General features: G+C 41.2%; 1 protein-coding gene and 1 pseudogene across 6 annotated transcripts in view; both read right to left on the bottom strand.

The window, feature by feature from the left end:
- The window catches only part of SLX4IP (SLX4 interacting protein), an 83,620-nt gene that overhangs the window by 37,859 nt on the left and 17,938 nt on the right, over positions 1-27,823 (bottom strand). Inside the window, exon 1 of one of the 6 annotated variants that reach the window (XM_066639036.1) lies at positions 9,078-9,146. The exons of the other annotated variants lie outside the window; for them this stretch is intronic. The gene's annotated coding sequence lies outside the window, so the exon portion shown is untranslated. Of the gene's footprint in view, positions 1-9,077; positions 9,147-27,823 lie in introns of those variants that run through there. 6 annotated transcript variants of the gene reach the window in all.
- Positions 2,849-2,965, bottom strand: LOC136638350 (5S ribosomal RNA; annotated as a pseudogene).

Genomic DNA, 27,823 nt, shown 5'->3' on the forward strand with positions numbered 1-27,823 from the left:
ATTGGGGAACAGTGATCATGCTGCGATCTGTTTCGACATGCATGTCGGGGGAAGAATACTGGGCAAATCTCTCACAAAAACCCTTGACTTCCGATGAGCAGACTTCCCTCAAATGAGGAGGCTGGTTAGGAGGAGGTTGAAAGGGAAGGTAAAAAGAGTCCAATATCTACAGAGTGCTTGGAGGTTGCTCAGATCAACAGTAATAGAGGCCCAGCGGAAGTGTATAAGGAAGAAGGGCTCAACCAAGTCTAGGAGGGTGCCCGCATGGCTAACCAGCCAAGTTAGAGAGGCCGTAAAGGGCAAGGAAGCTTCCTTCCGAAAATGGAAATCTTGCCCTAATGAGGAGAATAAAAAGGAACATAAACTGTGGCAAAAGAAATGTAAGAAGGTGATACGGGAGGCCAAGAGAGACTATGAGGAACACATGGCTAGCAGCATTAAGGGGAACAATAAAAGCTTCTTCAAATATGTTAGAAGCAGGAAAACCGCCAGAGAAGTGGTTGGCCCTCTGGATGGTGGGGGAGGGAAAGGGGAAATAAAAGGAGACTTAGAGTGGCAGAGAAATTGAATGAGTTCTTTGCATCTGTCTTCACGGCAGAAGATCTCGGGCAGAAACCGCTGCCCGAACGACCCCTCCTGACCGAGGAGTTAAGTCAGATAGAGGTTAAAAGAGAAGATGTTTCAGACCTCATTGATAAATTAAAGATCAATAAGTCACCGGGCCCTGATGGCATCCACCCAAGAGTTACTAAGGAATTGAAGAATGAAGTTGCTGATCTCTTAACTAAAATATGCAACTTGTCCCTCAAAATGGCCACGGTGCCAGAAGATTGGAGGATAGCAAATGTCACGCCGATCTTTAAAAAGGGAAAGAGGGGGGACCCGGGAAACTATGGGCCAGTCAGCCTAACATCTATACCGGGTAAGATGGTGGAATGCCTCATCAAAGATAGAATCTCAAAACACATAGATGAACAGGCCTTGCTGAGGGAGAATCAGCATGGCTTCTATAAGGGTAAGTCTTGCCTCATGAACCTTTTAGAATTCTTTGAAAAGGTCAACAGGCATGTGGATGCGGGAGAACCCATGGACATTATATATCTGGACTTTCAGAAGGCCTTCGACACAGTCCCTCACCAAAGGCTACTAAAAAAACTCCACAATCAGGGAATTAGGGGGCAAGTCCTCTCCTGGATTGAGACTTGGTTGAAGGCCAGGAAACAGAGAGTGGGTGTCAATGGGCAATTTTCACAATGAAGAGGTGAAAAGCAGTGTGCCCCAAGGATCTGTCCTGGGACCGGTGCTCTTCAACTTCTTCATAAATGACCTGGAGACAGGGTTGAGCAGTGAGGTGGCTAAGTTTGCAGATGACACCAAACGTTTCTGAGTGGTGAAGATCAGAAGTGATTGTGAGGAGCTCCAGAAGGATCTCTCCAAACTGGCAGAATGGGCAGCAAAATGACAGATGTGTTTCAATGTAAGTAAGTCTAAAGTCATGCACACTGGGACAAAAAATCAAAACTTAACATATAGGCTAATGGGTTCTGAGCTGTCGGTGACAGATCAGGAGAGAGATCTTGGGGTGGTGGTGGACAAGTCAATGAAAGTGTCCACCCAATGTGCGGCAGCAATAAGAGGGCCAATTCTATGCTGGGGATCACTAGAAAAGGTATTGAGAACAAAACAGCTAATATTATAATGCCGTTGTACAAATCTATGGTAAGGCCACAGCTGGAGTATTGTGTCCAGTTCTGGTTGCCACATCTCAAAAAGGATATAGTGGAAATGGAAAAAGTGCAAAAGAGAGCAAATAAGGTGATTGCTGGGCTGGGGTACCTTCCTTAAGAGGAAAGGCTATGGCATTTGGGCCTCTAGGCGTTTGGGCCTCTTCAGCCTAGAAAAAAGATGCCTGAGGGGGGACATGATTGAGACATACAAAATTATGCATGGGAAGGTTAAAGGGAACAGAGAGATGCTCTTTACACTCTCACATAACACCAGAACCAGGGGCATCCACTAAAATTGAGTGTTGGGAGAGTTAGGACAGACAAAAGAAAATATTTCTTTACTCAGCGTGTGGTTGGTCTGTGGAACTCCTTGCCATAGGATGTGGTGACAGCATCTGGCCTGGATGCCTTTAAAAGGGGATTGGACAAGTTTCTGGAGGAAAAATCCATTACGGGGTACAAGCCATGATGTGTATGTGCAACATCCTGATTTTAGAAATGGGCTATGTCAGATGCAAAGGAAGGCATCAGGATGCAGGTCTCTTGTTATCAGGTGTGCTCCCTGGGGCATTTGGTGGGCCGCTGCGAGATACAGGAAGCTGGACTAGATGGGCCTATGGCCTGATCTAGTGGGGCTGTTCTTATGTTCTTAAATGATAAATAAGTATTTTTAAAACTATTTTAATAGTCAGAAGTTTTGAAAGTGTGCTCAGTTAATCAAATCATAATATTGTCATAGGGGATAAAGAAGCTAAGACCATCATTCTTTTGAAAATATAAACATTCATATCATTCTATAATTGCTAGTATCTAACCACTAGCGTTTAAATTTCCAAAGGGAGAATCATAGAATCTTCTTTCCAGCAGGCTTTGGCACAATCTGGGCTCTTTTACACTTTGTACAAACTAACAATTGGTCTGCAGAGAGCTTCCTAAATCACTACCTTAGGATTGTCCATATTAAAGAGACCGTCTCCATCTGTCGTTAACCTGCAGTATATTTCTCTCTCCCCTCTCGTTTTTAAGGGACAGAGGCAGTGTAAATTTCAGCTTCAGGAAAAGTTCTGCAGAATATGAAAGCTGATGGTTGGCAACCTTCAGTCTCGGAAGACTATGGTATAAGCCTACAGCACCCGGTATTTCCAGGCAGTCTCCCATCCAAGTACTAACCAGGCCTGACCCTGCTTAGCTTCCGAGATCAGACGAGATCGGGCATGTGCAGGGTAACAGTTGCTAGCTCACAACTTTATGCTTTTCAAGTTAGTCCTAATAAAGGTATTATAAGTACTTCTTGGATCTTTTCTAAGGCATTAATAAGACAGCTTGCATTTTTCTTTAGTCTACTTTGGAGAGTTCCCAATAAGAAATCAATAAGCTACATTCAACTCTGCCTTCTAAAGTTCTGCTCTGATGAGCTGTGAAATCATTGATGACTGACCACAAATTAGAGTACCAGTGAAAGGTTAGTTTCCTTAGCAACCATCTGTTTTCCCCTCCTTAGACTGCTTAGTTATTAACAGAGGGAAAAGACAAGGAACAGGTTTGTGCAGGGATAAAACTCTGTCAATCAGTTCCCAGGGCACGCTGAAAATGAAATTTATAATAAAGTAATTTCTCATGAATGTGTTAGTTCTTGTGTACAATTAAATTCTTTAAAGTGTCCTGTACCTTAATGCTGATATTTGTCAACATTTTACGCTGCCACCACGATAAAAGTTTGTGTTTTCTTAAGTTACAGAATGGTCAAAATGTCTTTATTCTCCTCCAAGGTGAAACATATAACTGCCAAGACTCTGCCATATGAATTACAAACTTTTGATAGAAATCCTCATATTTTGAGATTGTGTTTTAAAAATTGACAAATTTTGAGGAGTCAGTTACAGAGATAATTAAACCAATGGCTCCTAAATGCTCACAGCTAACAGCACATACAACTTGGTGAAGTTTAATTTTCACCAAGAAAATTCACTAGGGGTTATTCACTAGTCTAGGAAAAAAAAAAAAAAACTCTACTTGCCACTTCCATACTTGTACTCAGCTACTGTTCCCCTAATCCAGTAATTTTCAATCTTTTTTTCATTTCACGGAACACTAAGAAGCTGCTAAAACTGTTGAGGCACACCATCAGTTATTTGACAATTAAGGCACACCACACTGCTGGCTCACATGGCACTAATACATTACTCTCCCCCAAATTCCCATGGTACACCTACAGACCATTTGCAGCGCACCAATGTGCTATGGCACAGTAGTTGAAAATCATTGCCCTACTCTGTCACTGGTAGGGCATTGCACCTAAAGAGTTTGTTCTTCTACTTTGCATTACTTTCAGTGGGATCCCCATTTTGTTGCAAACCCTAGTGTTTCTCCTGATGCTCCTCCTATGCAATAGTTTGGCATCCCTTCAAGAAGCGAGGGGGAAAGGTTTGCGAAATGCACAGCGCTCCCATTTTAACTCAGCACTATTCACAGTTCCATCAGCAAAATCTCCAAAATTGGAGGTGTCATGTTTCATGACTGAAGAGCCATCTCACTATTTTAAAGGTCAGGAATTGTTAGTCTCCTCAGTGTTGCTACAGCATTCCTCAGTGCTATAAGATGATAAAATGGATGCTCTTTCTGAGCACGTGCAAGGCACAAGGGGCAGCAGCATGTTGAACAGGACATTCATCACATTCCTGGCAGCTACCAGTTGTGGAGAACCCAAGGCTATCTGCCTATGGCAGGTAAGGGTAAACATCAACCAACCAGGCAAGTTTCCTGCAGTTCAACCGCTGCTTCACTACGGTGAATCAACATATCTGCAAGTGAAGGTATGGCATTAGGGGTCTGAGGAAGTTGTGGAGTGCTCTCATGACTACACAGAAGAAAACAAAACATTGGCTAAAACTGTATGAACCCAGAGCACGAAACCTCTTCTCACTTTGCATTAAGCAGTCTTTTCATGTGAAAAGTGAGACAACTTTAGAGTATAGAGTATAGGAACCACTTCAATATTATGATCAATTTGTAACGGCCATTTCCAGATCGGTTACGCTCAGTGCTGGATTGACCCAGCTCAGTAGTGTAACTGGAGCCTTCCAATACTTTGTGTTCACAATATATACTGCAAGCCTACTAAAAAGGAACTCCAATAATTTCCCTAGAGTGAGGATTTTGTAAAGTGTTGTTCTAAAATTTCACCTGGTATATACATGCTTCAACCTATAAGTCCTCATATCCTATACTAATTTCCTTTGAGCGCATAGGAAAACAACTGAGATTCTGAGGGTACACTATATTCTCCCAATCACTGCAGGAAAAAAATGTAAGAAAACAAGGAATGGTCCTAATTTAACAAAAAAACAAAAAAAAGCTGCCTGAAAAGCCTGGATAACTGCAATATCTATGGGGATAAAGTTTAAAAATTATTTAGGAGGCGTGCTTTGCTTAATTATTTAGGAGGCGTGCTTTGCTTAAATACCCAGAACAGAGTGCTTAAAAGTGGGTCCAGATTTTGCTTTCTAACTTCAGTCCATTTGACAGATGTGAGATTATCAAATACAGGACAATGTGTCTCTACAAATAACCAATTTAAGAATTAATCTTTAAACTGAAGAGGCATAGTTGGAAAGAACAAGGATATTTTTCAGTAGTATCGCTTTCTACCAAGCACAGTTTCACAAGTTGCCAAGCCGTCCTGAATACAAAACTCAAGAAAACCTGAAACAGATTCAGAACTTTCTACTCCAAAGTAAAATCCATATTTTCAGAGACCTGCTGTGATCAATAAAGATGCAAGAGTAAAAATGTCCTCATAAAATGAATACAATAGTCATTTTGAGAGCAACTAATTAGGAAAGGAGAAAAAATATATTAAATACACCAACTGCAAAGCAATAAAAAGGCAAGGTCTGCTAAGCTCTACTTTAACTGAAAGGTACAATACATTTAATTAGCGACCTGTATATGCAAACTACTATAAAATACCTAAATACTGAGAACCAAGATTATCATCTCTGGAGCTTTTGATGTGCATTATTACTTTACTAAGACACTCACCTCAGTCATAGATACCTGAGAAAGGTTTGCAAAGGTCAGGAAGTTCAGATAAAGTGATGAAGAATGGAAGTGTAAGGTAAGGTATCCACCCTTTAGGTGAATTTTCAAAGGGACAATAGCTTCAGGCTCCTTTCTCCATACTGTCTAGTAAATGCACAACATGGGGAGGTGGAGAAAGTTTATTCCCTTGTCTTGACACTGAAGGACTGTGAGATTGCTTCCTCAGAATTTGCAGTTAATTTCATAAAAATGAGCTTCCCAACTGGATTGAAAGAGGGGAGTGGTGAGTTCCATGTGCTTTACTTATCTTCATCTTCCTATTATTTTAAGAGGCTACCTACCGCAGCAATCAACTCAAGTCATCATCTGCACACCATATTCCTGCATAAAACATCTGCAGATGTTGAATTCCTATGCCAGAATACTTCAGTGCATTAGAAGATATGATGATCACACAGCATGAAGTTGTAATGTTACGAAGTTTCAGCTTACATATTTGAGAGGATGGGGGCTCACCATATCTGTGGATTCATTTATCTGTGGACTGAGTCTGCAGGGCCCCCCGGCATGCACCCCTTCCAGAGGTGCTCCAGAGGTGCTCCCCTGACCTCAGCAAAGGCTGTGCAAGTCCGTCCGCAGTCTCTGCCAGGCTCAGACTGAACCTTACAGCAAAAAAAAAAAAAATCACTTCTGGTTTGTTTTTTTTTAAAACTGGATGTCTATAATTTCTTATAATGCATTAGGAGGCCCAGGGAAGCCTTTCCAAAAAACTGGAAGCAACTTTTTAAAAATTTTTAAGGCTCAGGCTGAGCCTGGCAGTGGCCGCAGACAGACGTGCATGGCTCCGGAGGATGGGGGGCATTCCCTGGTATTCACGGTTTCATGTAACCATGAGGAATAAAACCCCCGCGAATACTGGGGCATGCCTGTATTCATATACAGTACGGGTAGGCCCCTGTATCTGCGTGGGTTCCATTCCTGAATCAGCGAATATGAGGGGACATCCCCAACTTCCCCTCAACAGCTGGGCTCCTCTCACCTCTGGAGGGTCTTCTGAGGTTGGCAGAGAACTGAGGCCCACAGAGATCTCAGAATGGTTGAAAAGGCCCAAAAAAGCAACTTCCGGTTTTACGATAAACCGGAATGTTCCTCGTGCCTGCCAATGCCTTATGAGGCATTAAAAACGTCACTTCTGGTTTTATCATCTTCCTAATTTGATAAGGATGGTGATAAGGTTTCATTTTAATCTGAGGAGCAGACAACAGTTCTAACATACAACAACTGCACAATCCATTTCTATTTCCTAGTCAATTCAGGATTGTGGCATTAGTCCATAAGATGACCTAGGGCCCAATCCTATGCTGCCCTGGCACCGTGCAGTATAGCGGCAGCTAAAGTGCCACCGCTGCATCCTGCGAAGCCAGAGCTACACAGCTGTAGGTCTCCTTGGGCAGGAAACATCCGTTCCTTTACCCTGTGTAGTTCCCCTGCAGTCCCTATGGATCTACTCACGTATGCATTAACGAAACCCAGAGTTTGAGAACCACTGCCCTAGATGGTTGGGGGCATGGAATTTAGAATGACTGCTTCCTTTTGTAGGACACTGCCCATCCTCTCAGAACACTTGCGGGGCCTCACGTCTACATTCCTCCTCCATCTCAAGTATAGTTGATAGTACATGAGTTATATATTGTACATTGATAGCACATTGTTATACAGAAGTGCGTGCGTGTGTGCGTGTATATAAAAAATATAATATTGTTGTCTATAGAAGTTGGGGTTTGGGTTTATATAATAAAAGGAAAGGAACTTGGGGTTTGCTATGAACCTGAGGAGGACACAGCAGATTGGACCTCATCCTCTGCTCCCCTCTCTGTGCAGAAGACAACATTGCCTGCCAGTGTTAATTTGTACATAAAATGCTCCAGAATCTACACATTCCATGTCTAGAAATACTACTGACCAAAGGCTACTATTTCCAGATATACTTCCAACACCAGATACAAGAAGTTTGGAGAAGTGCATTTCTAAACTTGCCCTTACAAGTTTAATACTTCAAAGCCTTACTTCTAATTTCCATTGGATTGTGTTACTAGATGAAAATATTTCCCACAGTTAACTATTATAACGATAATGGGTGGTAATTAGGAAAACAACACACACACACCTGGGAAACATTAGATTGTTTCAAAAAGCTTCTCTGAACTTCCTTTCGCCTTTTATGAAGTAACTAACTCCATCATAAAAACACTGGCAGATTCTGCAGTGTCATAAATATACTCAACTAAAATTGTAGCTATGGAAAGTCTTTAGCAAAGTCAGTGTGATTTCATAGCTCAGAAAACAGCTCCTAGTGAGAAATGCAAATACATTAAAGATTTTTTCCCCTGTCCTCCATCTTGAAATCCTTGCACCATTCAGGCAGTATCTACTCAGAAGTAAGTCCTACTGAGCTAAATGGGAGCGACTCCCAGGTAAGTGTTTAGAGGACTAGTCTAAATTTACATTTCAAAATTGAATACATTAGTAGCATCAAGAGTTTCACTTCCTCTGAGGCGAAGTTTCGCTTCCTCTGAGTCCCTCTGGATTCTGGATGCTACCCAATGCTTTAAATAAAACAATAGTTTAAGTCAGTGCTTCCCAAACTTCTTCAAGGCAGTTCGGAGCACTGTAAATGTGTGCAGAGGAGGGGCTATGGCAGCAGTGCGGTTCCCGGGATCATGCTGCTGCCTTGGCGGAGTGTTTTTTAAAAAACTTACCTGAGGGGCTGTTGGCCCCCAGAGAGTGCAGGGAGCCCGGCAGGTACCTCTGCAGGGTTCCCCAAACCTACAAAACCAAAAATCACTTTCTATTTTTGATTGAAAACTGGCATTTGCAGGACTCTCCCCCCCACCCCGGAGGCCGACACTCCCTCAGGTAATTTTAAACTGCCCTCCTCCCCAGTAGCATGCAATTTATGTTAGTCCAATCCTAACTCCCCACATGGTTATGCAGTGGCACCAACACGGCATCCGCTGCATCCTGCGGGAGAGGCCACCTTAGGGAAGGGAACATTTGTTCCCTTCTCCTGGGGTAAACCCCTGTTGCTGCCATGGGACAGCTTCAACCTGCGCCAGTGATATCGCTGGTGCAAGTCTGTGTTGAAGGTGGATCAGACCCAGGAAGGGGGTTAGGATTTGGTGGGTGCTGCCGCCACGCTCTTCCCAGGCATGATCGGCCCTCCTCTCTGCTCACTCCCTCCCCATTCTGCCCACCTCCCATCCGTTCCGCCCCCTCCCTTGCCTCCAACCCCTGCACAAACTTACTTACATCCACTGTCTATTGTCACGCGGACTTGGCCACTTGCTGCTCGCGGTCAGGCCATGCTTACTGGTGCTGTTGCATTTGTGTTGTCATAAAGCTGTTTAAGCAGCCGGAACGCTCAATTCAGCAAACGCCCCTTAGAATTGGGCCGCAATTCTGATTTTGGCAGCTTTTCTAAATAGCGTCCAGAAACACTAGAGTTATACATTTTATCATATTTCAAAAATCCACCACAAAAGTACTCTACTCCCAGAACAGAGATCACAACAGTATCCAAACTGTGTGATATCACAACAGAGATCACAACAGTATCCAAAAAGAGAGTTTCAGGCAGCACAGGGCTGTGTGAGCAATACATTCCTATCAGCAAAAAGTAATACATTTTACACTTCAACTTTTTTTTTTTTTTAAAGTGTAAAATATGGGCTTTCAGCAAGGAAAAAAATACTCCTACACATACATGTATCCTATGTGCCAACAAAAACAATAATGTTTAGCTCTCCATTCATTTTTATCTATCATCACAGCAAGATTAGAAATAAAAAAAATATATAAATTTCTGGTTCATACACATTCAAAGAATAATTGCTGGCACATTGAATTTAAAAGATTATTCTTCTCACTCCTATAGTACTTATGGAAACACAGCTCTGGTCTACATCAGGCTCAATTCCCCAAAGTCCTTCAACCTTTACTAATCTCTTTCAGAGGTTCCCACTGTCAAAAGCCTGTTCTTAAAACAAGGGAAGCTGTAAGTAAAGATTACTGTTATTGATCAGCACTTGATAACACTTGATAGTGATAGCATCACTATCTCCCACAATGATTGGACTTTTGGGGTATAATATCCATTGTGGTATCTAGACACGTTTATTGAAAATTTAATATTTCATTAAGTGCATAGTCATATAATACAGCTTTTTATATTAAAATCAAATAGCCCTGAACTTAGTTGTTCAACATATTTAACACTATCATAAGAATCTGAAAGTACTGTATATCATTGTATGCAAATAGCAGAAACCAATTTTTTAAAAAAAAAATCTTAATATGCAAAATAAAGAATTTGAATTACACATAAAATGCTTACACAAAGTTCTGATACAAAAACTAATAAAAACACAGCTTCTCCAGAAAGATTAACCAATAGAAATGTTAAGAGTTTGCTTCTGATAGATGAATGTATGAACACATCTCATGCTTTAATATTATTATTTATTATTTACTTACTGTATTTCTTTGTGTATTATTGTACGCCACCTTTCTCCCCGAAGGGACCCAAGGTGGCATACAACATAATTAGAAATACAAAACCATAAAATCACAATTAAAAGCACAAATTAAAACAAGATATTAACACATTAAAACCAATCATAATAAATAGGATCTTAAAAACAACAATCAGGGTTCATACACTAAAGAGAGCAACAGCAGCAATTTTACAAAGCCCCAAACCTGTCAAAAAAGATGTGAAAAGGCCAAAAGGTTTATCTTAAAAAAAAAAAAAAAATCCCTTCAGGCCTCATCAAAAAGGTTCCAGGGAGGGAGAGGTTGTAATCAAGGGGAAGGGAGTTCCATATGTTGGTGCCACTACTGAGAAGGCCCTATTTCCTGCCGTCACCTCATGCATCTCTCTGGGTGGAGGCACTCCCTTCTCCAATGACCTATGGCAGCAGTTTTCAAACTCTCAACTATGGGAGAGTTTGAGCCACTCTAAGTTCTTGCAGGGGCAGGGGGGAGGCAGTAGGCGTGGGGGGAAGGCAGCGGTACGATCCCTAGGACGAAAGTTCCCTTCCCCTGAGGAGCCACTGCGATCTACCTGGATGTATGCTGGATGCCGCGCTAGCCATTTTGGCACCACGGCAGCCTTGCGTGCTGGGCAGCCCAGGATTGGGCTGCCCGACAGCAGACAACAGGAAAGTGAAAATGTTATCGTCAACCCAATAGCGGCTTGAAAGGACAACAGTTCAACTTAACTCCATCTGTTGAGTCACCCTAATGAACCCACCACAGTGTATATCCAGAATGAAAATAAAGGTGATTTTAGAGTCTAGAGCAGGAATTCCCAAAGCAAACTACATAGCGAGAAGGAAAATCTTTAAAAAGTAAAAATGAGCGGTGAAGTTGACATAAAACTGACACTTGTCAATCACGTTGTCATTAAGACCAAAAAGGCCTCAGGACTCCTTCTGTAAACAGGTTCTTTCAACACATTATTTCAGTCACATTACCTCCACACAGCATGCAGTTTCTCACTGCTTTGAAGACAGCCAATGGTTGCAAAGTGAGTGCATTTGAAAATGCTTAACTCACTCCAGACACTAATTACTACATCAAATCTGCATAAGTAAACAATTTAGTTCTACATTATCAAGAGGTTACAGAAATGAAAACTATGCCAAGCAGCACTGACATAGCTGCATACAGGGCTTTAACATGTTGATCGTATTAAGAACAGAGCACAAGACATTTTTCCACTTCGTAAGAAGCCAGACTGTTTACATGCTTAAGTGGCTAGGGACTTGGCTATCTGTGTGTGGTCTATTTTTTAGTATTATAACCTCAAGTATAAAGAGGAGCAGCATGGAATTCATTTTACTTTGCAAATGAGGCCACAGTTTGCTTACCAAAATTTTTCAAGATAAAATTTAAAGGGTGTTCTCAACATACAAGTATTGAACAAAAATGATTCAACAGGAGAGAAACGACAGTGGAACAGACAGGAAATCTAAATGCAATTCCAAGATTTTCTTCAAACAGAAGTCAAACTAACAGCCCAATCTTGACAGCGGTATACAGGCAAAATGTGTGTTCTGTTGGTGCACCTGGTCTTTGCGCTATCGCAAAAGCACTTTAAAGTGATTTGCAACAGTGCTTCTAGTAGGTGCGCTTGGTGGAAGGACTATAGCCTTCCTGCTGGCAACAGCACTCCCATGGACACCCACTGGAGCAGGTAAGTCCAGCACAGGGGTGTTGTAACAGGGTATAACAAGGTGGAAGAAGGCGGATTGGGCCTGGGAGTGGAATTAGCAGCACCGGTGCACACCACATCCCAGGCCCCTTCACTTGCACATGCACAGGTGGGGCTTACATAGGGGTAAGGGAGAAATGTTCCCTTACCCTGAGAAGACTTCCAGCTGCTGAAATTCCCCCGTGAGATGCAGTGTAGCCAGCACTGGTGCTGCTGCATTGCCAGTGGGATTTTAGTTAGGATTTGGCTGCCCAATGCTTTAACAATGCACAGAAGAAAGATAGACATTCACAGGGCTAAGCTTGCCATCTTAATTTTAAGTGCATAAAATTATCATCACTAATAGGGACACAATTGTTGACAAATTCTGCAGAAGAGTTTGATTTGATTGGTTCCCTTATCTGAATATAGGTGGCATAAAAAGATTAAATGTTTATTTGCATGCCCTTATATCAGGTGGTGAAGAGAGCAAAGGAATGACAATGTATTTCTATGCAAAAACCCAGATGATATGAACTGGGTTATAAGAGCTGCAGGACAGTTGGGTCATCAAACCCTAGAATGAAAATGTGTACTTGTTTAAAAGGCTAAAATTAAATCATAGTTTTATACCTTTGGGTATGAAACGCAAACCTAGAAATGTTTACTCAACTGTTAAATACTATTGTGGTCAATAGGATTTACTCCAAGGTAAGTGTGCATAAAATTACAGCTTAAGGCACAAGCTCTCCATTTTATTATCACTTTAGATGCTGCTTTTCAGCAGAGAAGGTAGTCCATAAATGCTCAAATAAATAAATGCCACATTTGCCAGTAAGACACCATGGTAACTACTCCTCAGAACGCTGTCAATTAAGCCTATGTGTGTTGTCTGTGCATAGTCTTTGCAAATCATTCTGCAGAAAATAAATATTCTCAATTCAATATTTCAAAGCATACACAACTTTGAACAACGTCAGGAATAGCAGGTGTGAGAAATGAATAGGATGCATTGCAGAAACGCCATTCCAGAAAGCTTCTTTAAGTCCTTAGGTTACAAACACTGGTCAGGGGATGGGAAGCTAAACGGTTTTTTTTTTTCCACTCAGAAAGAGACATATTTCCAAACATATTTTGTGCCTAACACTAGTACCCAGGTTTGCGCTGCGATACTGCAGGGGGAAAAATATCATGCTGTGATCAAGAGCTCACCTGATCAAAGAGTATGTTTATGTAAAATAAACACGTGCACGTTTCAGACATTCGCTCCCAGTACTCATCATGCAGCATGCTTCTTGAGAAAAGTCATTATCAAGATATTAAATACAATTACCATGTCTTTTAAAAAAGTTGACAAAGAGCCAAATTATCCTAGAATTAATCCAGGGTTCCAATACTCCTTTGCATTTTAATTTTTCCCCCCAAGTGAAGCAAATTCAATCTGCCCGAAGAGAAGAACAATAAAAAATCAGTAATAATAATAATAATAATAATAATAATAATAATAATAATAATAATAATAATACTTTATTTGTATCTCGCCCTTCTCCCTGAAAGGGACCCAGGGCAGCTAATTCTGACTTTACTACTCAGTACTAATTTTAGTACTATTAGTACTAAGTACTAAAGTAAAATTAGTACTAAAATTAGTACTCAGTACTAAATTTAGTACTAATTTTATTAGGGTTAGTTATTAGTACTCAGTACTAATTTTAAAAATTTTACTAATTTTTATTTATTAGTACTATAAATATTAGTACTAATATTTATTAGTATTAGGACCCAGTACTAATTCTGACTTTAGTACTCCCTGACTTTCAAGACAGAATGTTCCACTGGTACGCAAGTATACATACAGGCTTGTTTGCGTACACATGAGCCAATGTTATACCTACTAGAGACATGCACAGAGCTTTGGTTAGTCATCTCAAATTAATGTGTGTTGCCAACATAGTTCTCATTCACTCTCACACATACCCCTACCACTACATGTATACACACATGCACAATCTTGGGTCTGAGTCTGCCCAGCCCACAATTAAACTCAATTGGGAAATTTATAACTAAAGAAGTTGAAATGCAGTGCATTGCTATTTTGGGACCATTGCTTGGATAATACAGTGAACAACCTCAAAATGCCTCCAATGGTAACCATGGGACAGAGTTTTCCAAAATATAGATTTTATTAAGAGATATAGGAAAAGCTAGTTTACAAGTGTCCCCCTGAACCCACAGGGATAGGTTCCTGCTGCCACCACAGATACCCAAAACCGGAGACAGCAGAGAACCCTACAGGAAGCAGGAAGTGATAATGGGAAGCATTGTTTTCAGTTCTCCAACCCACTTTCTGTTAGCACTTCCTGCTAGCGTTTGCAGAGAGCACAGAGACAACAAGACTCGGGAGACAAATACCAAGGCCCTTCCTAGTCCATCACTGAACCTCAGTTACCTAATTTACCTCATCACTGGGCAAGGGGTGAAATTGCTTAATAGCAAACTGGTCTACAATTAAACATCTATCGGCCATGATTTAATCTTGGATAAGGGTGCTAACCTGCTTGTATTACCAAGAACTAGGAGGATGAGCTGGGAGGAGTTTGCCTTTCAGCTATGTCTGCCTGGGTTCTTCTAACACCGGCACGATGGTTGAGGAAGGGTGGGTCATGTTATCTATATTAAATTCCATCTTCCTTCCCAGTACTTGCGTTCTGGTTATGGATACTTGTACGGGTGTTGGTCACTCACAACAGATTTGGAATTCAGTTGGTGTGTACCAACCAAACCACACCACTGCTCCCTGCTCAAGCAAATGAAGGAAGTCTTGAATTTGGAGTTGAGAATCTTACACGCTTGTAGTTCAAGGGCCCTGAAAGGGCAGTGATTCAGGCAGAGGTTACTTTGTCTGGAGCAGCTAAGGACTTCAAGGCCATCAAGACAACAGTGGGGCTGTCCCAACATGTCATCAACTCATGTCACACTCTGGACTTGGTCATGCTCACGTATTTCCTGATGAGATTTGGACTTGCAGTAATCTCTCCCCTAGTGGCTGATGAAATCTGATAGTCCTCAGGGAGTTTTCAGCCAGCATGGCTGACACTCTTATTGAAACCACAGACACCCTGTGGGATATTGAGATGACTCTGGTGGTAACATGAATACTCCCAAGTGCTTCCCTGCTAAGCAGAACTTGTTCAGCAACTCAGTTCACTATGGTGCTGGGAGCTATGAAGCGAGACTGCTAGAATGGAGGGAGCAGAAAACTTGATGTGAATCCAACCAAAGAGAGCTAAAACATCACTATTGAGTCTACTCTGGAGTAGGGATGCCATCAAAGCAGCAATACTTTGCCACTCTTACATCCTTGCAGTGCTGAACTAACTGAACTTCTTTTTTCTGAAATCAGGAACCATCACAGAAATGTGAAGGAACACTCAAAGACATGTTATAAACTTAATGATCAGAGGATAAAATTCTCAAGTTCAATGTGTCTTGAACACCATTCGCTTTGCAGTTCAGTCTATAGATGTAACCAGAACACTGCCTGGTCAGGTTTTGTGGGATGAATTCCAGTTGTTACAGTCTAAGAAAATGGACACGATCCTTGATGGAGTGCAGCCTGTCACCTGTCAGTTCAACCCTTACCTTCTTGGCTGACAACATTTAGCAAGAAGGGATTGAGTGGCTGGATCTAGGAGGTCATGAAGGCCTCTGTCCAAGAGGGAGTGATCCCAGTTGCCCAGAAGGACGCACTTGCAAAACCACTGCTGAAGAAATCTTCTTTGGATCTAGAAGACTACAATAATAGTCAGTTGCAAATACACCCTTCAAAGCGCCCAAGCAAGTGGCTGCCATACAACTCCAAGTAATCTTGATCCATTACCTCCGTAGATCCATTTCGATCTAGTTTAAGAACCGAAACTGCCTTGGTCACCCTGACTGGATCAATGTGTTGAGAGAAACAGGAGAGTTGTCTTGAACTTCTCTCAATACAATCACCTATGTTATCCATGTACAAGTCCTCTGGGTTTGAAGGGCACTTGTTTCACGGTTACACTCCTATCTGAAGGAAAAACCACAAGAAGTGATGCTGGAAGATTATAGCTCTGCCCCCAAATTTATGCCTAAGGGTTGCATTTGGACTCCAGTGTTTTTAACATCTACATGTAGCTGCTGAGTAAAGTCATTCAGGGATTTGGAATGAAGTATCATCAGTATATCAATATCTAGCTCTATTTCTCCTTTTCATTGATCTGGATGAGGCAGCAAAGAGACTGAAACAGCATCTGGGATCGATAACGGACTGAATGAGAGCCAATAAACCGAAGTGTATTCTCAACAAAACAAAGGTGCTCTTGGTGGATGGTTCATCTGCCCAGGATGGGATCAAGCATGGAGGTGCTAACTGATCCCACTTTCCCACTGGATCTGTGGAACAAAACACTTTCCACCAGAATGGTTTACTAGCCATTACCACTCCTGGACAGAAATAATTCATGCTCTCATTACTTCCAGATTAGACGACTATACTGAATTGTATCCAGGGTTGCCTTTGAATACCATTTGAAAACTTCAGTCAGCTGCTAGGTACTAACTTATGAGCTGAAAAGAAAATAGCTTCACTGTCTGGCAGCCAACTTTTGAGCTCAAGTCAAAGTGCTGGTGCTTTTCTTTAAAGCTCCATATGTTTTGGGCTCTTTAAGGCTCCATATATTTAGGACTCAGGTAACCAGAGGATCAGCTTCTCATATGAACCCGTCCCTCTTAATATTCTGAATATTCTTCAACATTGTATGCCATAATAATTGTCAGAGGTCCTTTTCCAGTAGTCCCTACTTTTAAAGATCCAGTTTTACTTTTAAAGATCCACTCTACTTTTAAAGATCCAGTTAGTGACTACCAGGCTTTTTATGCTTGTGGTACCCTGCCTCTGGAATACCCTCTACAGGAAGGCTTGTCTAGAATCAATCCCATCCCCTTTGGGGAACAGCAAAAGCAATGTTATTTTCCCCTAAGCATTTTAAAAACTTGTTCAGAGCTGGTTTTATCCATGCCTCTACTTATTACTCTGTTTTTACTGTTGTTTTACTGATACTTTATTGTTCAATGTTTTAGCTGGATCAATATTTTATGTTTCTTGTAAACCGCTTTGGAGATTTTTTTTAAGTATATAAATAGCCTGAATAAAACAAACAGATTGCCAAACAAACATCCTCTGCCTCCTACCTCCAAAAATTGGCTTCATGTTTCTTAATTCTGCTGCTTCCTGGATCCTCTTCCTATTTAAATGTTCAGTCTTCCTGCCCACCCAGTTAGAAATAATGGTTAACAGCTAAATGATATATATTCAATTAAGTTACAGGTACACTCTCTCACACATGCACCCACCTCTAGCAAGCATATATTGCAGAACACAAGATTCCTTGTGTACTGTAAATCCTGGATTCCCAAAGTATGTGTCACAACACCTTACGGTAAAACGGCTAACTGCCAGGGACGCCGTGGGATGTTCCCAGTTGCCCCTGGATACAACCACCTTGGATTTTTCTAGATCCAAGACACTGACGCCCAACACAGCCGGGAAGAAGAGATTGTGGGGGTGTCATGACCCAGGTGAGTTTGGGAAACACTGCTGTAGACCATTATGAATTAATCTTTAGTGTAACAAAGATGATTTTCTGAAGTAATCCAATGTGTACATTTGCTCTTGTTATGCCAGAACAAGGTGTCTTCACAAAGAGAATCCTACTTAGTGGATCATCCCTAGAAAGAGTTGGATAATCACATAAGTTGAGATGTTCGAAAAACGTCGTTTATTCAGAAGTTTGTAAACGACTAAGTTCAGTAAGACTTAAGCTATAATCCTATCTTACTCACCGGAAACACATAAGGTATCTAGCTTCTTTCACAAATATGCATTCATAAGATACTTCATCCTATCTATACCAAAATAATTTGTAACATTCATTTTTGTAGTCATTCCACAAAAAGAAAAGCACTGAGTTTTTAGTACGCTGTGTCAATAAACTGAAAACAGGCTCCTAAAACAGAACAAAGATTATTGGCTATTCAGATTGTCATTGGTTTGTGATGTGTTGCATGCTTATCAACACTGCACATAATCTACACAGCATGGTTCATTTTTGTACATATTTGAAGTTTTTTTTTAAAGATTTATATTATCTCACTTAGCAAAACTTTTCAGGTTTAACAGTTAGCTGTCACAAGACATTCAAATTAAAAACCCTTTAATATCAAAGTTTCATGTGGCAGTATGAGACAGTATTTCCCGTTTCACAACCAAGACAAGAGTAATACAATCGCCAAATAATCAATTCATGGAAGAACAAAGGAAAGTATGTTTTATCTATGTAAAACCCTACACAGCTCTGCTGGAAGGAAGCAACCATATGAACCAGGACAATGCTGCAGTAGCTACAGGAACAGAAACTGGAGTTCCCCAAGCTTCTCCTAGCGTTGTTCTGTGGAGAGCTAGACATGTGCTTCTAAAAAAATGCAAGCCCTTACTTGCTGAATGAAAATAGTACTTTCCAATGGACAAATTTCTAAAAGTACAGAAAGATTAGCACATAACATCCGGGATGACAAATAAAGTTGTACCCACTACTGCCTTCAATTAGCTGGAGTAATCTGGTGTGAAAAAAAAAACTCCATAATAAAAGGAGAAAAAAGTAATAAAACCCAAGGTAAAGAATGCCTCAGTTTTTTAAGTGCAATTAACATGTTTTAAATTCTCTCTCTCACACACACACACACCTCAAATATATAAGTTAGCATAAATACACATTGAAAAGCAATGTTTACAATCAGAGGAAAGCTGTAGTTAATTTAGAGGTGACAACAAAAAAGGGATGGAGCAAATCATACAAATGACAATTTTTGTTGTAGATCTTCACTTGTTCGGTTATATTTCTGAAACAGATTTTTTTTAGAAACTACAGGTTTAATAGTTTAGAAATGTATTACAGGGAAATTTCAATAAACTTTTTAAAAAATTGTTCCTCTTGGTACAGAAGCAGTGCACTAGCATACAAAACAATACCAGACTTCTCCGCTTATTTCATCAAATGACAATCTGACACACTCGTATATCATTCCTGGGGTTGGCTGAACAGAGCAGAATGCTGTTTTGTGTTCTATCACTCAGAAATTCCTCTCTCCACGTATTACAATTTCTCTCAACCGTTCCACTTCCATTCCTTAGGCTTGAGCACAGCCCTCAACCACCACCGCTCATCTTTAGACCCATCCTAACGCTACCATGATGAAATTTAAGAGTTGGGTCTCACCCAACATAGAATAGTTTTTGGACGCATGCAATATTTGAACATGGGCAAATGGGTGATCAACAGACAATATCAATCAATGGACAGACATTGTTGCCCCGTTTAGTAATTACTAGAGAAGTTTTGAGAAGAGGACACATACCTCTCACTTGAACCTGAAGATAAATTCTTCTTCATATTACTACTCAGAAATATTAGGGGGCACAGCACCAGGGGAACAGATGGGCCTCCTATAAAAAGAAAATTTCCCATTCCCAGCACTGCAATTGCATGAATTAGGAGTCAGTCCTACTGAACTCAATGGAAATTGCTTCCAAGCTTAAAGAGGAGACCTTTTGCTTCTATATCGTGATCCCACTTAAAGTATCTGGTGAGGCAGTATGGGAAATAAGATCTTAGACAAGGTGGACTTTTGTTCTGATCCTGCTAGATTTATGTTGGATCAGGGAATGGATCTGTTTTGTTATATCATTCTTAAACTCTGACATTTTACTATGTGCCTTCTCCATCACTGTCCACAACAACTTAGAAAAGGTCGCCTACAACTTAATAATAATAATAATAACAGGTATTTATATACCGCCTTTCTTGGTCTTTATTCGGGACTTTATTCAAGGCGGTTTACATAGGCAGGCTTTATTTAAATCCCTTATTAAATAGGGATTTTTACAATTTGAAAGAAGGTTCTTTCTTTCAAGAACCACTACATTCAAGGTGTTTCATTCCAATCTGGCTTCACATTCTGGCCTCCATCCTCCCACGCTCAGAGCAGATGGAATAGCTCGGCTTCAGCTTGTCAGCTGCTTCAAGGTCGCACGGTGCCGGTGGCCTCGAACTGGCGACCTTGTGGATGTTATCTTCAGGCAGACGGAGGCTCTACCCTCTAGACCAGACCTCCTGCCCAACTTTGCTTTGAATTGGCTTTTTCTTGTACAACACTTTTATATCTTTAGCCCAGGGGTAAGCCTTTATTTTTAATCACTGGCAAACAGAATAATGGACCATTGGCAAAGGGGGTTTCATGAGAGATTGACGTCTACAGCATAGGTAGTCTCCACTTCCCAGTATTATTACTGCTTTGATTAAGCTAAGGTAGTTGTGGTTAATGTTTGGCGATCTAGCAAAAAATTGTGCATGCTTCAAACTTGGGTTGACACAATCGCAAGACTGGTGTTGATCAAGGTAAAACAGAGAAAGCAGACTGTTAAAATAGTTTCTTTAACATATTTTCCCCTCTGTAAATCCGAATGAAACGTTACTTAGCCACAGCAACTTCCACTAACAGTCCAAAGTATCTCATAATTCTTTGTGTTATAATTGACAACAAGGCATAGGTGCCTGATGAATTTCAGTGTAATCTGAATGCTGAATGAATGTAAGGAGTGAATGCAAGTTGCTTTTTTGGTTACAGTTCACGGCATTTCAAACAATTCACGGAAGATAAATATAGAGAACACTTCAGAAGAATTTGCAGACGTTTCATTTAGCTAAAATGAATTTCTCGAGAATCAGGTAGACACCACAATATTTCACTAGCACCAGTCATGTCAGACACATTAAAGCACAAAACACTCCCATGGCATTTCCATAGCACATGTGCAATTTTTTCACCTTCCAGACAGTTTTTCAGTTCCTAATTTTTAACTAACAGGAGTTTATAGCTGTACTCTACTGCAGGACCTTGGCTTGCACAACTATCGTTTTGTATTAGAGATAAACTAAGCTAAATATGTTTATGGTCTGACCACACAGCTAGCAGCATCAGCTGACCATTAGTCAGCACTGCAAAAGGGATAATACTCTAGTACTTCTGAATCAGAATGCTAAATACAGTAACTAAAATGACAGAAGCAAAAAAAGGACAACCCCAAAATTATATTGCTGAAATATAGGAACTAGCCTGAACACTTTTCGCAGAGTCATGCTACAGTATTAAGTGTGACAGTCTGTACATGATGCTCAGCTGCATCATGGTTATTAGAGAAATGAAACTGATCCCACATCCTGACAACACAACATAGGCTAAACATGCAAGGAAAAAGACCAAACAGGAAGAAAAAATTGCAACAGCAGAAAGGCCATGGTAAGAAGTTTCAAGTTTGAGCTTTCTCCTTTGGTTTTCAACTTCCATCCATCACCACAAACTTCTACATACCTCACACTGCTAAGAAGTGAGCTTATTGAAGCACCCCCAACAGAATGCTATTGTTACAACTTGACTTGCCTTCTCAGATTTAACTCATGTTTTACTTTAGCCAAACCACTTAGCTTATGGCACAGCATGCAAAAACTAAAGCTCTTCCACCTTCTCCAAATGCTGTCAGTTTCTTTATTAATGTACTGTTCAACAAGATAAGTCTCTTCGTCCTGGACTTGATGATCTTGCCTTCCTCCTTTCAGCACAAATGAGGAGGAGGAACAACCAGAATCATACTAGGCTAATTTTACCAAAGATCACTCCCCAAAATATGCAACATCTAGAGCTTTTACCACTTGAGTATATTCTAGGTTAGCATTTCCCAAACTGTGGGTCACGACGAAATTCGTGGTTGATTGCGAGCTGTCTCTATCATGCCCTAAAGTGTTACTGGGAACCTCCGGAGGCTGCTTCTGGATCACACCGGGCCTACGACCCACTTCACTGGCTTCTGTGAGCCCCAGAATGCCCTGCAGAAGTGACCAGAAATGACTTCTGGTTTGCTCCCACGACTTCCAGCTAACTATTGCAAGGCATTCTGGGACCCACAGATGCCAATGGAGTCGGTTGCAGGCCCAGTGCAACCCAGAAGCAGCCTCCAGAGGTTCCCTGAAATGCTTTGCAGCGTGACAGAGAGCATAATGGAGGATGAGGTGGGTTGCGGTGCTAAAAAGCTTGGGTGTTGCTGTTCTATGACACTGCTTTGCATTATGGCTCCGTTTAACTTGATTTGAGTTTTAAGGTGACATTGACAATGCACTTTCTGCAGCAGTCTCATACATGACTTAATACCATGACCTTGACAGAGCCCAGCTACATGTTACATTTATCATGGCAGAAGCAGCCACTCGAAATCTAGGCTCTGAAGCCTGTGGAGAAAACTGAAAGAGAAAGCTGGGGGGAACTGAAAGTCAATACAGATGGAAACAGGACTGGCTGCCTTCTAACTGTTGTTTATCTCATCTATCTTTGCTAATTTTCCCTAGGGGTTTGAAGGACACAAGACAAGCATTAAAAACTGTTGGAGAAATGCAGCAAAGGAAGTTCAACTGAACCTCAATCAGATCTAAACACTGAACAGGCTCCATGAAGGCAGTTCACAGAAAGACCATGTAGTAGGTACTTTGCCTGCCCCAGACTTTGACCTTGTTTAGATTAGTACATGGGTACTTTGTGTGTGTGAGTGTGAGTGTGAGTGAGAGAGACACTTTCCCATAAGTGGCTCCCACACAGCTTGGGTCATCTTTAAAAGACATAACCACATGAGCAGGAATTTGCATGGATTTTTCCTAGAGAAGCTGAGTAAGGTGCCAAGTCCACTTGCAGGACCCTGCACAATCAGCTTCTGTCCACCTGGCTGGGTCAGTTAAGCGTATCTTCAGACACATAAGGAGCTACTTGTGGCCAAGCAGCTCCCATACACCTAGGGCAGAGATTGTCAGAAGACCTGGTCTCTTTCCCCTTAAGGGTTCCCTAGGTCAGCAGAAGTGAAAGTGGAGTTCCGGTTTTGCAGCAGTGGAGCGTGATCACTCCACTTTCACTTCTGAAGACCTGGGGAGCCCTACAGAGGCTCGTGCAGGGTTCCCCGCACCCCAGGATGGCTGCTGCAGGGACTGGTGAGTGCACCCTAGTCCCTGCAGCCCCCCTGAGAGGTGCAATCCTGGGGACCACATCACTGCCTTCCCCTCACCCCCACTGCCTCCCCCTGCCCCCACAAGGACTTACTGCGAGTTTCAAACTCTAGGAGAGTTTGCAAACCGTAGACCTAGGGCAATATTTAAAGGAGTCCTCAGTTACAAATCTCATAAATGAGTTGTACTGCAACAGCAGGTCACTTCTTCTACCCTTCTCTGTGGAAACCAACAATGAAAGGGGCTGAATAATTGCTGCAACTAGAACTTACAGGAGTAATTCATTTTCTTTCCCCATCACAGAGAAGTCTGGTTTCACACAAGTACCTAAGCCCATTCTTCTGAAACCAGACTTTCACACAGTAATATTCATCTAAGTTCCAAAGGCTTGAAGCTAGTACAAAGGTACTAGGTACAGGAATGTCTGAATAAGGGGTTATTTTTCTCCTGTCACTATTTTTCAACCACCAGCCACCATTTGCTCCCTTACGTCTCTCCCATCCCAGCAATAAGCTAAGCCAGCAGCATGAGACAAAACAGAAATAAAAGATCAGTTAAACTTCACACACAGCTTAATTTACGTTGATACTGACAGCCCATTCACACAAGTGTTAAGGGCAAACCAAAAGAACTAATGTATGTTAGAAAATCTATTTCCTCACATGCTGGGAAGTATCATAACCAACAAGTTTTTTGCACGTTATCGAGTGTTGAGTCTGGAATCTCCCCATGCTTCTATTTTGCTATAGGATCGGGATTTTAGCCCCAAAGACCAATCAGTTATTTCAGGGTACATAACCTTTACAAAAACGATTAACTGTAAAGTTTTTCAAGTCAGTAAAGGAGTCAACTCAAGCTACCAATCACTGAAAAAGAATTCTGGCAGCTACTCAATCAGAATACACACACACACACACACACACACACACACACACACACACACACACACACACACACACACACACACACAGGGAACACAATCACAATTAGAAGAAAAAAAATAACAGGTCTACAGCCAAAGGAGGAGTTCAGACTTATAATCAAAGGAGCCAGACTCTATTCTCAAAATAGAGGCTCTCTCTATCACAGAGCTCTGCATGCAGGCAGGCCTACTATTTGGCCAAAGGTATACAGTTTACCAAAAAGGTAGATATGCACATTATCTGGCAAGTAAACAGTTTCTCAGGGGAACCAGCAGAGAAGTTAAGGAACGAGCAGATAATCCCAATTTTATGAGAGATACTTTAAAGCCTTCAAGAAACTGCCCTTAAGGAAGTGCAAAGAACTCAAACTTGTTTAGTGGGAGAGCATTTAATGTTTCATATTTTAATCATAGCTATCGTTTTCATCAAAGATTGCAAGAGCACGTCCATTCGTTAAGCAACAGTTTGTTTGTCTTCTGAAAGAGAAGAGAAAAAGACAGGCAGAGAACATTCCCTCAAGGGGAGGAAGATACAGCTACACCAGCAGCACAGCGTCAAGCTTTAAAAACATAAGTAACGACAAAAACAGTGGGATGGTACACCTATGAGCCAAGTCTTGTAAGGGGAAAGGAAAAACAAACCAAAGAGGAAATTAAACTACTTTGATAATTCAATACCTATTATCATTAAGATTATTTTTACACCAATTTTTAATAAATCAAGTTCAAATGGTTTACTTCAGTAAACAGTTCCTTGTCCCAAAAGGGCTCAGAGTCTAAAATGATGCAGAAGAAACACAAGCAAATTGCCACTAGAAAATGCTAGGGTTAAGAGGGACAGTCTTCCCTTGCTAAATGTTAAGAGGAACGCCACTTTCAAAAGTGCCTCTTTGCGCCGTAAGCGGGTAGCTGAGAGCCTGTGGCATAGCTAAGGAGGTACTTTGCTCTGGGTACCATGCCTCGAGGGGGTGCCAACCTGCACCCCCAACAGTGGAAAGGCAAAAACAGTTCCCCAAGGCAATTTAAAAAAAAGCCTTCTGAGGCTCAGGGAGGCCACCCGCAGCTTCCCCATGCAGCAGAAGGCCACCAGGAAGCCTTGGAAGACACTTCCAGTTTTTGTGGGCTTTCTGAGGCTTGGAGAGGCCACGCAGGGTGTGTGTGCTAATAATTTTTGTGCCAGATGCCTTAAGCTACACCACTGGTTGAGAGCAACGAGAGACCTTTAAAAAACGTGGTATTTTATCCACATCAAAACAGCATACAAACCCTAACCAAAAGTTGCACCTACTGGAATAAGTCAAAGTAAAACATGGCCATCTGAGGAATTCTATGGGGCACTGAACTGAAATTTGATAACTGTTTGAGATCAACTGAACTAGCAGTATTGTGGTTAATAGAAATGCTGCACCTATTATGGACTGAAAGAATACTTTGTTTCCTCTCACGCCAGGATGAAATCTGCATTATTTCCATGAAGGTTTTTCAAAAACATATCATCATACTTGTTGAGGTGTGGATGTGGGATCACTATAGTTGAGATGTGGATGTAGGATGTCAATGGGATGGTCACTCCTGAATTGGCCATTTCAGCCACACTAGACGCTGTTCCAGAACCACTTTTCAGAGCGCGATACCAGAGTCTCCTGAGACTGAAGGATGCCAATGATGCCAACGAGGATGTAGGATGACTATAGCACACCAACTTTGCTTATGTATTCCCTATAAATGCTTGTATTTTTTTAATCGCACCATTACAGTCTCATAGTACACATGGTTTGTTTTTTTCAGTCTGCTATGACAGCATGCAGAAACCGAACTGCAGTGCTATCAATTCCCTTACCAATGCCAGAACCTACATGAAATCCTGCTGCTGTTTTTTCTTTTTTCCCCTAAATCAGTAGGGCTCAGGTCCAACTGAGAGAGTTTACAACTGGTTTGCAACACATATCGATTTGCATCACACTGTAATATAGTTGGCAACACCTTATAGTATCTCATCCAAGCAGCAACTGAAATTTTTCGTTTAGAATGTAACATTTACCAGGTCTTCCATAAAACATCACGAGATTGTTTTACTAAATCAATACTCATTTGATGTGGTCTTAATTTCAACCAAAAATGTGTAGACACAGTTCAATTTTAGATCAACTACTCCCTCTACAGAAAATACCACAGCATTACACTTCAAGAAAAACCTTCCAAGATCCTCTGGGAGCTTTTTAATGTGATACATGTGCTCCAGTGATGCAAAGCTATTAAGACTGTAGGTGTTCCTCTCTTACTAAATTACATCTGAAACCACTGAGACATAAACAGATGAGCAGACAAATTTTCCACAAACTTACAAGCAGTACTTAGTGAAAACATTTTGAATAAATATATTACAGAGGAGACACAATGATGGGGTACAGAAAACAAAATCTATATTTCAACTTGATATCAAACACATCATATGAACTGGCATCGATTTATTTTTTTTGAAAACTGCTACAACCAAGTTTTATATTCCCATGTTTCTTCACTGTTTTGACAACAGTAGAGTATTCAAAGAGTAGCATTTTTGATCAACAGTTTTAGAAGTGAAATAGATCCACTTCAAAAGAAAAAATGGAGCAAATAGCGGTGGGAGGTAGAACTGTACAGATTCCTGCCTAAAAACATTCTCTTCTTCCAATAGTGAGCAGAATAAAGGCTTACAGTTAGACTTTTAGGATTCGAATGAAACATAGAGTAAATTAATTAATCAGTCTGGGGCAGTGGTTCCCAAACTGTCAGCCATGGCTCCCAGGGGAGCCACGGAAACTAGGTCAGGGAGTCGTGAAATACTTGCAAAAAAACCCGCTGCCCTATACCATTTATAGGACTGTGGTCCTAAAAGGGAGCCACAGCCAATGGCCCAGCAGGTCAAGGAAGCTGCAGTTTGGGAACCACTGGTCTAGGATATTCCGAGATAACATATTGATGGAGTTCCAATGCTCCTTCAAAAATCTATGGATTTGTTTTTATTACATGAACAGCGGAAAGACAAATACCTATATTTTAAAATGAGAGTCTCTCTCATTCTGCGGAAGCCATGCTTACGTGTGTGGTAGTAACAAGGTCCCTAGAGAAAGCTGCTGTTCTGCTAAACTATCCTGATGTCACTGGGAAAGCCAACTGCCAGAATAAATGGAGAGGAAGACTCCGAAAGCTTGAATGTCTGCATTGTACCAGAAGTCCACACAAGATTGCAGATCAGCAACCAGAACGATTTCTGGACTCCCAAAACAGTACAGAAACCTTACCCACTTATTTACTTTGGCATTTGCACGTCTGCTAAGGAAATCAAGACCACTCAAAATATGACGCTAATAGTCTGTCTTATTACTGTTCCTCTCTCCATATGAGCAAGGGGTATTGTTTATGAGTCTGTGGTCTAGGGACCACAAAGTGTTTTGGAAACCCACGGTAAAATTAGCTGTGCTCTGCTGGGGATCCAAAACGACAACAGCAGTCTCTACATTTCTAGGTAGATATTAAATGCAGTCGTCCATTACAACACAGAATGTTGACAGAAGCTCACTGGCCTGTCATTCTTTCCCTAAAAAGTGAGGGAGGCTTATAGTATCAGTACTATGCACACAAGACATGACTAATTTTAAATTGAAGATGCAAGCGCATATTGTTACCCCTGGGTTGGCTAACGCCTTTTTGGTTCTTTAAGACAGCACCTAATTTGAAGACTCTATACTCTCAAAACTATTCGATT

The sequence above is a fragment of the Tiliqua scincoides genome, chromosome 1 (genome assembly GCF_035046505.1).
Source record: "Tiliqua scincoides isolate rTilSci1 chromosome 1, rTilSci1.hap2, whole genome shotgun sequence".
Classification (NCBI taxonomy): Eukaryota; Metazoa; Chordata; class Lepidosauria; order Squamata; family Scincidae; genus Tiliqua; species Tiliqua scincoides.